Consider the following 12,436-nt stretch of genomic DNA (forward strand, 5'->3'; position numbering starts at 1 on the left):
CTAAAATGTTGTGATGAACCAGAGATAGTGCTTACTTCTGGCATAGTATTTCCATTTACAATTTTTAGATAGAAATCATGTTACAAAGCACATTAAAAGCTGCCTTGTGCTGCCAGCATCACTATCGTGTGTGACAGCTCCTGGCTTCTAACACCCACCCAGGCATTCTCTGTAGAAATGTTTATTACTGGTACCACCAGTAAGGCTTCACCTGAAAACGTTTGCCATTGGTGTAATATGTCCTTCAGCTTGCCACACAGTGACCGTGTAAAGCTGCTCCCTTTCAGGCAGTCATAAAATAATTCGGGTTTGGAGAGACCTCAGGAGCTCCCTAGTCAACCGGCTGGGTGCCAAAAACTTCCATGGACGGACACGGCACAGACTCACTGGGCAGGTTGGTCCACCACCCAGCTGTCCTCATGGGAAGAAGTTTTTCCTCATATCCAGTGGGAAATTCTCTTGTTTCAAATACTGTCTGTTTTGTCTTGTCCTCCTGCCACGCATCGCTGGCTCCGTCTTCTCAATAACCTCCTCAGGGCCAGAGATAATTTGATATTTATTTTATTTTTTTCCAATCACTTTTAACTTTAAACTCATTGCATGTGTCATTCTGAAAATACTTTTGCCATTGCTGAGTTTAATTTCTTATTCTTCCGTAGATTATAAGAAGTTACGTTGCACTGTATGGTTTTGGATAACCGTGCATCTTTTTGAAGTGGCAAGTTTATGGATTTTTTCTGACACTTTGTGTGCTTCACTCTTGAAAAAAAATCAGCATAGGCAAGGGATTTTGAAATTTAAAAATCTGTTAGTAAAAACTGTATTTGTGTTTATGTACATGCTTACCTTTAAGCATGTGTTTGCATCCCTTTGAGCTACGATTTGCACATGTGTTTAAAACCCACCTAAATACAGTAATATAGAGAGATTGGACTATATATTGCTTTTTGTATATATCTGTTGGGAGGCCAGGAAGAGGAGTTACAAGAATAAGTAAAACTGTTTTCTCAACTACTTTAAGAACTTTCTTTTAACTAGGAACACAATTAGGATGTATTATTGATGTCATGCAATATGGCTGTTGCTAAAGATTTTAATCCCCTTCTTCAGTCCTTCTGAGGCAAAGGAATGTGATAAGGCTTGCACTGCGGCAGTCCCAGCAGTCTCATACACGTACAAGTTGGCACTTGAGCAACTTGGTTTTGGCAGCTTGCTGCCTACCTGCAGCCACTGCCAAATACACGAAGCAGATCCCTCAACGTGGGTGAGCACAGGGAGCACTCTGCTAGACGTTTTGTGGGCTGAGGGCTTAATCGTGTCTTACCACTGCTACTCACATTAATAGACTTTAGGCATCTGCCATTGCTCAGTATGAACAATTGGATGCATTATCCGTCGTGTTGGCAAAAAGCCTCTGGAGGATTAAAGGAAGAGTATAGCTGCTTACAGTCACCATATTTACTTTTCTCTCTCTGCCAACGTAGTCTGGGTTTCTCTCTGATCATTTATCCAGTCTAGACTTGAGTGTTGTAGTCATTATGGTGAGCGAACATGCACTTGCTGTGACGGGGACCTGACTGAAGGGAATATTTTGTGACAAGCTGAGGGGGATGCCAGTGCACCTGCGGAGGTGAGGGACAGGACAGCGTGCACCAAGCCAGATCTCTGTCTCCAATTTCCACTGGCTCATGGAGTAGGTAGGGAAAATCAGCAGAACAAGTAGTGGGTGCACAAGTATACAGTCTCTTAATCCTCCATGTATCTGGGAGCTTTGAGTGGGGATGGCTTCAAGGGGACCACAGATTGACGCAACGCTCTGTGGAGAACGACACTTCTCTGACTCCCTCTGGCAGTCTCTCTCCTTGTCATCACATCCACCCCTGGCTTGTGAGGAGAAGCCAGGTCAAGGAGGTGGGGCTTGGAACAAAAAGAAGGCAATACATAAATACGTAGTCCTGTGCCTGCAGAGTCTTCTTCAGAAACTTCAGTAGCAACACAGTGTCCCTTGTCACATCTTTCTGCAGCTGACTAAGCCCTTGTCCTTATCCTCTGTGCCCTAACCCTCCAGACCCTTCCCAGGTAGATCACCACGTTTCTGTTTCAGTGTATGAAGAAGAAAAGCAAAAAATATTTCAAGTTATTAACGATCATTTTCTATGGTTCTCCTGTCACTGCTCACACCATATTTTTGTAAAAAAATCTATAAAAGCACCCTGGTTAAAACAGCAGCGGTCAAAACAGAGAAGGCACTTAATTATAATTTTGCTTGACTTACTGTGAGCTTCTGACAATGTAGCCATCAACAATAACTCTCAAATATACTTTGGCAGCTTCGATGTTAGCTCGAGATTTGAGTGGAATGTTCAATACTAGCAAGTGAGCAAAATATAGAATATATAAGCCTCACCTGTGGGAGAAATTCCGGTGACCCAGCTTTGTTGATAATAGCAATGCAAGCTCTGAGATCAAATAAAACATCAGCTGGGAAATTAAGACATTATTATATCAGATGTTAGCCATGCTTAGGATCTCAGGAATAACAACCCTCATCAGCTAAGGAATTAGTAAGGCAGAATTAAAGAATGCTATTGCTTTATAAAGCCATAATATTTTTATGTAATAAATCTCTCAGAAACTGTCTTCATGGAGTTACATATAAAACAATTTAAAGTGCAATGATTACATATCTGATCCAACGCCTATTGCACTTAATGGTCTTTGAATTAGTCCCAGTATATATGTGTATATCTTAAGAAACCATGATACACTCTACAATAACTCATGCAGGAAGTTTGTGTCTAAATGTCCTTCCCTCTGCTTCCTCCATTTACCAGCACAAAGTATGGCTGAACCAGGGCCTCAGGAGAGCTGGAAAGCTCAGCTGAGCATGGACTTTGCAGAAACAGAACGTCATATTACAAGAAGAATGAATGCTGAACAGAAGTTTCTCTTTGGAAGATTTTTCATGCTGATGGTGAGGGAAAAAAGATGATAGCAAAGACATTTTTAAAGTGCAGAACTGTGTTTGCTTATAAGATTTACAATTAAAAAAAAAAGAAAAAGAAAGGAAGATAACAAAATCAGAGAGGGAAGATTAAGAGATGTGCCAAGAAGCAGCCAAAAATTAAGATAGGAGAAAGGGGTGAGTCATCATTCCGGAGCAGGATAGTAGTATACCATTTCCCCCCCACTTTAGACTCTCATACAGAATTGTGGAGCTTACACGCTCTGTCAGAGAGAGAGCAAGGGAATAATACTTTCTGTGGGAAATCTAGGGTATGAAAGGTCTCTAGGACCTGGCAAATAATTGATAGCCCGCAAGAATATACATGGAAACATAACCACTGGAAAAAAACCCAAAACTAAATCCTTCTGGAAAGAATGTTATTTAATTTAAAAAAAAAGATCACTTTATTTTGTAATATTTTCCAGTCTTGAAGCTTTTGTGATTTACGCTTGGAAGCTTTTTGAGTATCCGTGAAGGACTAGAAGCTTTTTTCCATACAATGCAGAAAATGTTGCAACTTTCTTTGTTCAGTGGAAGACCAGTAGGTAACATTCAGACTTTGTAATGTATTACAGTTATGTGGATTTTCTTACCTAAATTTCAAATGGTTTCAAAACCATTATATGAGAACGGTGAACAGTGCTGTCAACACGAAGGTAGCTGGAACTGTGCAGACTATCTGCTTGGTTGGTGTTTGGCTGTGCAACTTAATTATCAGCATCTTGCATGCGCTCCTTGCCTGCTGACTTGGTATGATCCTGTCACCGAGAGTGGTCTGATGGTGAAAGACCTCATTTAAGGGGTTCAATTTGCATCTCTTGGACCTGCAGTAGAAACTGGAGGTACTTGGAGCTGTGATTCTCAGTAAGCAGAAGTGACATAAAGACTAAGACTTGATGGTAGATCATGAAGTTTTAGCTATTGGCTAAGAGGTTTTAGTAACTAAAACACAAGTGGCTTTAGCTGTTAGTTCAGTGGCTATTAGTTTTAGCTATTAGTTCAGTACTGAGGTACTAGCAAGCATAACAATGGTACTATGAAGAGGTTTTGCACCACCTAGACTTGCAGAGTACCGCAAAGCTTTAAAAACCGCCAGCTGTCCCACTGGGATTTTCTTTCAGTGTATTTTTACAGTTGGCTTCTTTGGTACGACTCCATTGCTGTTCATTTTCTGCTGGCTGCATGAGTCACGGCTGCTGTGCTGCTGGTGCTGTCCCGTCCCTGGTGGATTCCCGGTGCCGCCTGTCATGTTATCCGTCGTGCCAGGAAAAGCACTCACACAGCATTGACGCTGCGGTTCTCTCTTGTGCAATGTGAATACACACAAAGAAAAAGAGTACAAAGAGGGGATATCGGGCTCAGAGTTTCTTTTGCCATCAAAGAATGAGGGGGCAAATTTTTCTGCCTCATCATGCTGTTAAGATTTGGACGTTCCTATTCAGCAGTGTCTACTTCCTCTTGCTATTCTCAATCTCTTTTTCGTTTTCATTTGTGGTAATGAAGGCAGACATTTCCGTGTCCAGAAACCAGTAACTGGTATACTGCTTATGGAACTAATTGCTGATGGCTCATTGAGTTATAACTAAATTGGACGAGTTTGGCTTGGTGACTGGAGTATCATTGTTGGTCAGTGCCCTTCTGCACCGAGCAATAGGAGATGACAAAAAAATAGGTGCTCTGTGCGGTCCCATCCCTGTCATTTCAGACATGACGCGGTCTTTTGGGGGGAAAGGGACACCGTTTCTTTGAAAATGCCTGCTGCTTCCCTGCCCTTTTCTGCGGAGAGCTGTTCATTTCTTTTCTCAATTGCAACTCAGTTGCAGCAATACCACAGCATATAGGGCCATGCGCAATCCTTACTGCCCAGGGCAAAATTCAGTAAGTCTTTAGCTTTGTATCTCAAAGCTGCAAGTTTTCACGTGAGATTAGGGCAAGAGTTCATCTCATTTAGGTATAGCTGGTTTGCCCAGAATTTCACACCGTATTACCATGATACTATTTCTTCAGCAACCTGATGCATTTTTAGTAGAAATGCCCTCAACAGTGGTCTAACATAAAATAGAAATGAAGTGTTTCAGGTCTTTTAGTGGGTTCTTTTCCTCTCCACCAGATATCAAGTTTCTCTCCTTCGGGACTGCTGTTCCTTAGGGGGCAGCTCCTTAGCCGCTTATCCTTTTCACACATCAGCAAAAATGCAGGCAGCCGTCAGGCAGGGAGATTACTGTCAGAGGATCGCAGTTTTAGACAGCTTTACCCTTTCTATTGTAAGCTTTTTTTCAGTGTGCTCATTGTTTAAAATAGTGCCATAGATTTTTAGCTGTCAACCTCTATTAACCAGGTAACTTTTTTCCCCCGTATATCCAGACTGGAAGTGAAGTTGGGGGAGGGAGGAAGAATGGCCCTCATATTTGTTTTTCTCTTATACTTAGTAAACCCAAGTTAAAATATTTATATTCAGGTTGCATCAGAAATGAATAAGGTAAAAACAAGGTTCATATGTAATTTTTACTCTTATTAGTATATAATAAGAATGTAGTACAGGTTAGCTTACTGGGTGTATTTTTGCAGTAATAGGTCTTAGAGAAACTTAGAATTGCTATAAAATTCTAAAACTGAATCTTTCAAAAAGCAAAATTAGTGCACGCACACAGAGGCTGTGAGACTTAAGTTATGAATTGTGTTGATAGATGACTGACCTTACCCTTCTTAGAAATAGAATGAAAGTAGATAAAGTTCGTAATAGAATTGGATTGTCTTACTCATAAATTGTCAATACACGAAACCTCCTAACCAGACTTTTTCTTAAAAAGGAAAAAGCTACCGTTCATCCCTTAGCTGCCCATGGAGCTATTTCAAGCCTAAGATTTAATAAATATGTTGCATTGAATGTACTTAACTAAGGCTTTGAAAGTTTGTTAGATTTGAGTTCTGGTTATAGCTGACACAAATTCCCAAGCTCCCTGCAGAGAAAAGGAAACGATTGTTTCTTAGGAAACCAAAGTTAAAATTAATTTACCTTCAGAATAGTGATCTTGATTTTTAAAAGTACTTACCAAATTTTCACTTCATAACAACTAGAGCACTTACTAAGAATATTGGCACCTTCACCCATTGATTATTGCACTTCAGTTATTGTAACCATAGACAACACTAGACATTCTTGTGTAAGGCTAGCCTCTCTTTTTTCTTTTGCAAATAACTCTCCACTGTTTGGCGCATTTTATTTTGGTTTTTGGGGTTTTTTTAAGGATGAGTTTGATGAAAATAACTTTTCAGGAGATTTTGGTTCATTAATTTTTGAATGAGATTTCACCTTTCACTCACCCACCTAAAAGCTGGTTGAGAGCTCAGCGTTAGAGCACATACCTTTGCATCCCTTTTCATGATGAGTCTATAAAATTATACTTCATTCATTGCTTCATTTTTAATATTCCATGCAAAACTAGTGCTAATGCAGCATTAATATTGTAGCATCAAGTACTCAAATAGGTCAGTCTGGTTGAATACTCATCCCTTCCTTTTCTGCATTCTGTGCACACAGGAAATGATCTCACTAGTGTTAAATACCAATAGTCAAACAACGTATAATATCATGCAATTATAATATGTAATGGGCTACATCTATTTCACTTTGCTCTCATTAAGATCCTTCTGCTGTGGATGTTCCACAAGTACAAGAAAATGTATTTTGTTAATCTTCGTTACAATCGGAATCATTGAACAGTTCTTCCCAAGAGAAAATCACTATCGAAACTATGAAATGCTTTATGAACTTTTGCCAGGAGAAGTCAGCTTGCTCTGATTCCAGTCTGAAATGTGAATCTGTGCAAATTAACCTTGACTCTGCCCTTTCTGTAAACAATAGCAGATAAAAACTTCCGCTCTTAATTTGTGAACCCAAGTGTTTTGAAGCGCTTTTAAAAGGGAAATTCTACCCAGACAGGCAAAAGCTGAAGGGAGAAAACTCAGTGTCCAATAAAGGTAGCTGAGAATTAGAATAAAACATGGTATTTTATGTGAAGTAATGCATATGCTCTTAAAGATGTTGGAACGGAATTATCTGGGGCAGGTGTATCTACTTTATGTTTTTGCATAGACTTCATTCCTTTAGAGGTTAATAGGTTTATATTACATTTGATCACGTTAATCACTGAAATGGAAGAGGCAATATTATCTTCATGGTTACAGAAAGAACAAGGATCTTGACTTACCCAAGGTCAAAGAAGAAATTTGTGAACTGTGGCTTGTAGCATTTCAACTGTTAAATTGTTCTGCCTTAGCACAAGCTACAGCATATGGCAGTGAATCTGTACAGTAGGTTTTTGCAAGTGAAAGAACAGAGAAAACTCTTGGGAGAGTTGGAAGTCTGATGCTGAGGCAATCACAGATTTTGTGGAACATGCAGGCTGTTTTTATTCTCTTCATGAATTAAATTTAGAATGCCTTATATAGTTCAGCACTTGTCACACATAAATCTAAGTATATTGAGGAATACGCTTTAACTACTCTCTTGCCTTTTAACTTATGGCAATCCATATTTTATTGGAAATCTTGACGTTGTGTATGGGGTTTCCACGTAGTCCTCCTCTGCTGTTATATATGGGACTTTGAGGATGCAGGACACCAATAAGAGTGTAAGTGGCAAATGATACTATTGAGGTTCACCTCAGTAGTGAGGTTCTGGCTCTGCAGGACATTCCAATACAATATGGCATGTGAAGACGTGTGTCAGAAAATGCACGGGCAGAGAATGAACGGAAATGGAAAAAGTGTGTGGCAGTGAGGTTACAGCGGAGGTGGCAGTGCCCACTTCGCTGCACCTGCATGGCTTAGTTTTTGCATGGGGACAAAAAGAAAGCCTGCCTTCATGCTGTCTTGTAATTTATTGAGGAAGAGCTGTTCTTACGTTCTATCCATTAGGCCATGCTTCCTCTGTTAACTCTTAAATGGCAGGGATTGAGAAAAAGGTGAAGAACATCTCTAAATTTTCTGGTGAAAAATAAGTCATAGAATTATTTTCATAAAGTTTTCATAGGCATTTATCAATGAGAGAAAGCACGTGGAAAGCAATAGTTTGTCATACATACCAGTGACAAGATACTGGGCTTTCCATATTTATTCTATAGCATGTTGTTACTTGCTATAGAATGCAGAGCAGGTCCATTTAGGGGAGGAGAGTGAGGAAAATAAGGGAATGCTGAATGCTGTTAGGGTTTGTGGTGCTTTCAGAACAGCAGAAACAGCAGAAAAATTAATCTGCACGTTTATTCATATTTTTTTTCTTTATCGAGCAAAGCTTGAGTAATGCATTCATATAGTAAATGGCGTAATTTCTCAGTTGGCTCAGTCTGAATATTCAATAATTATTCTCTGTGATGCTTGTGACCGTACTGAGATTTTATTGAAGAGCCATTGAAATAAGCACCACAAGGGGGAACGCTACTGTTTTTGTTTTGTTATCGTTTTGCTTAGGCCACATGCACAATGCTGTTCTTCATATTTGAAATCCCTTTCAAAGATATTTCAATGAATGCAGAAAATACACAATGGAACTAGAGGATCCAGTGATTATGGCTGGTAATGATATTGTGGATTTAGGTGCTAACAAAGCCCAACATAATCTGTTTTAATTAACTAAATTATTTTTTCTCAGTAATATGGTTAGAAACATCCGTCGTTTCTCAAGGACCTTGTACCAGTGTTCTTCCTTTTATAATAAAGTCACAAAGAAGAGGCAAGTTTCAGCTAATTTACACAACAAAACTACCATATCATTTAGAAGTAACAATCATGAAAAAAATGTGTCTACCCTACACTTTTTAATTCTCTAAAGACTTAGTGTATGCTTCAGTGGGCCTTTCCACATGCATAAAGCAGACAGATGACAGCCTTTAAGAGTAAATTTTCAAGAGCAAGAGAAAAAAAACCCCAAACCCTAGTACCTGGAATATGGCATGTACTTTTTTTTAGTAACAGACAGATGAAATGTGACTGTGATGTGAGTGCTGGAAAAAACTTTGCTTCTGTGGGTCACCAGTAGTCATTTTGTGTTTCAAAATGGTAGTAAATGTGTGAGATAGGCTTAGAAAAAGGAGCACTTTAGGCATGAGAAGTTTACATTCAGTGGGGTGACGTGACACAGGTGAAGGGAGAAAGACAATTTTGTAGCAGGAATGAAAATAAGAAAGAATCAATAGTATAAATAAAAATGAGCTAGACATGTAACAGCACACATAGTGAGTGGGGACTTGTCTGTGGGAACCCAGCCTTTCAACAGGCTTCATGTCCTATGTCAGTTTGTCTTGTCTTTATGTTCGGGGAAGATCTTTCTTTCCGTAATTTTTGTTAAACACAATAGTCTGCATCTAAACAGTTTACTGTGTTATTTTTCAGCACGGTGGACTGTGGTTGTATTTCTGTTGGTATAGGTTACATATTTTGTATAGTTGGAAAGCTTGGTGGAATTTGTGTTCTGTAGTCTTAACTCCTCAACTGGATTATCCAGGAATATCCATGGCAGTTTGTATTTTGGTTTTTAGCTGAAATATTTTCTTGGCTGCTCATTAAGTGAGGACTCCTCTCCCTAGAGTATTTATTTCAATAGAATGTAATTAACGTGATTTACTTCACAAGGAATATATGAAAACATGTGAAGAGAGACTTACCATAATTTCAGTCACACTTTAGATTACCTTGGGAAGTTTGTTTCCGTATGTAAATACGTGTATGCACAAGTTGATGCACGTCTTCAACTAAGGAGAAGGAATTTTCAGTTCTTCTCTTTTCTACACGTTGAATTTCTACAGCTTTCTGTTCTGTGAGAACAAAAGTGCTTTGCAGTACTCAGCTGTAGCCTTCTGCCTTATTTAAAGGCCCTATTCAGTACACCTTGGCTAGAGAGGATCTCAGCTGTGCTATACGTGTTTAGAGCAATAGTGAGGTTAAATCACGGCAACAGTGAGGAGACCTTCAAAGTTTGCACAGAGGGGATGATTACATTTCTATCAGTAAGAAGGTGTTTTTTTTTTAAAAAAAGGCAATGTGGAAGATTAGAGAATGGAAAAATGCTTAACTGATTATATTTTAAGGTGTTGGAAACAAAAAATTGTGGAGTCCAATATATAAATAAAGATTTAAAGGATATAAAAAGTGAACAAAAGTGTCTAAGAAATGGAGTAAAGTTAATCAATAAGTAGTTCTTTAAATATGGACTGTGCAAAATAAACAAAAAGGAAAGAAATCATTGATCAGCATGTGTTGAAAGCTAGTGACAGGGATTAATCTGACTACACAAAAGACTTAAATCTTCACATAGTTGTTTGAGCAAGATAATGTTGTCCAGTCTCTGAAGTGCTTTTATCTTGGTAAGACATATTCTAAAGCATCTTTAACAAGACAGTGATAGCTATTCAGGACTGACAAAAGACCATAGCTGCGTTAAACTCACCATTTCTCAAAAATATAACAAAAGAAAAAAAAAAACCAAAGTATTTAATGAGGACTTAGGTTGAAAGAAAAGCAAAATTAAGCTTGTTTGCACACATTACTTAAATCAATTTCTTTTAATAAATATAATTTTTTTACTTATATGCAATGTTTGAGTGAAATCAGAGTTTATAAGTACGTATGTTTTAGTTGTGGTCTTAGGCAGTAGGTGCTGAAATTGGTATTCAGGCAGAAGAGATTAACAATTGCTGAACTGAACAATTCTTTAACTATTTGCAGTGTGATCCACCTCAACATAAGAATTCAAAATTTCTAAGATTAGTCCTTTGTGTACTGCAGTGGAAATGGAAGGTGGATAATTGTGTTTACACAGGCTAGTAAAAACAAACAAACAAAACAAAAAAAGAAATTAAACCCCCAAACATTTAGTTCATTGCCAATAAGGATTTACTGTCTAGATCCAAATTTTATATATGCCACTGAGGAATGGGCCTAAAGCTCTACTGGAATCAGTTTCGCTGCAATGTTATCAGGATTTCCTATTGAATTACAACCTTTCCAGATATATTTTAGACAGGTAAAAAGCGTAGGTTACTATATTTGCTTCTTTTTATTTTTAAGACAATATTTTAAAAGTACGGCTTTTAGAATTTCAAAATTAAATGAGAGAAAAAAGTCAACAGGAGCTGAGGACATTTTGCATCTTAGAAATGCCTTCTGAATCACTGTGGTGTTCTTTGAGTGAGCAAGTAAAGAAGTAATTAAGAAATAAAGATTTGGTACTTGTAATTTTATTTGAAGTAGCTTATGAAAAGGGACTGGGACTTTTACAAGAGACAAATGACTGTACTTAAGATTCAAAATGTTTAGTAACAGCACTGTGATATTCATTCTTGAGAAATTAATAATTAGTACTGATTAGGATACTGTACATAGTCTTCAGTCATTATAACACCAGACAGTATTTGACTGAAGTTGCAGCTAGGTGTAGATTTTTTTCAATATTTACCTAGATTCACCTTGATGTTGTCATACAGTATTTTCCTCTCATGAGCCTGAGACTTATGAACCTGCAGCTTGGAGTTACTGTCACCTACTTGACATATGTGTCTGGTATTCATATTGATGGGGGGGGGTCTGCACTGAAGATCTCCAACCTAGAAAGGAAATGTAGATTTGTCAGTGTACAGTGCTTGTACTGTGCTTTGATAATCCTACATGTTGGGTTTCTACCTAAAATATATGAATGAAAATACTGGTTTGTATGTTGCATGTTTGGAGAAACTGATCTTAAAAAATAACAATCTGTTTAGCATGTTAGCACTTTGGACTAGAGAAGTAGTTGAAATAATAAAAATAAAATACAGTACTTAAAGAGCCATTGATTAGTTCAGTGTGTGAAGCTCCAGTTGCCTATCAGCTTCTGTCTGCTGTCATGAATGAGTGTTTTCTCTTGTTTTCTTAGCTTTTTTCTTTTTTTTTACTTTCATTCTGTTCCTGTTTTAAAATTAATTAGAAGATTATGAGATTTATTAAGGAAATTTCTTTTAAAAAAATAGAGTCCCATGAAAGCAATACCTGGTACATTGTAGCATAGTAGTCATTGGGTTCCATCAAGTTGATTGAATTAATTTTTTACTGTGGTATGTTGTATGTAAGCTTCAAGTACAGGGAATGACAGGGGAGTAACGCATTGTAATCACCATTCAATTAAAAAAAAACCCTTACATTTTTTGGGTGGCTAAAAAAGAACTCTGAATCTTGTGGGACCTTGTGAGAGCTCTGACAGGTCTTGCCTTAAGCCAGAAAAACTCCATGGTTGTAGGGCTCTTTAGCCTATTAACAGTAGAAGCTTTCTAAAAAAGCTGAAAAATAGCGTGTAGGGCAGAGAAAATACTAAACTATCCTGATTTTTATTATTATGTGTCTCTCTGTGTGTATTGGAACTATTTGCTAAAACTTTCCTAGCAGGCAACGACTCTA

The 12,436-nt window shown here is 38.0% G+C and overlaps 1 protein-coding gene across 7 annotated transcripts in view; it reads left to right on the forward strand.

Annotated features, from left to right (window-relative positions):
* NRG3 (neuregulin 3) overlaps positions 1–12,436 on the forward strand; it is a 424,661-nt gene that overhangs the window by 379,966 nt on the left and 32,259 nt on the right. The gene's annotated exons all lie outside the window — the stretch shown is intronic.

The sequence above is a fragment of the Mycteria americana genome, chromosome 6, assembly GCF_035582795.1.
Source record: "Mycteria americana isolate JAX WOST 10 ecotype Jacksonville Zoo and Gardens chromosome 6, USCA_MyAme_1.0, whole genome shotgun sequence".
In the NCBI taxonomy this organism is placed as follows: Eukaryota; Metazoa; Chordata; class Aves; order Ciconiiformes; family Ciconiidae; genus Mycteria; species Mycteria americana.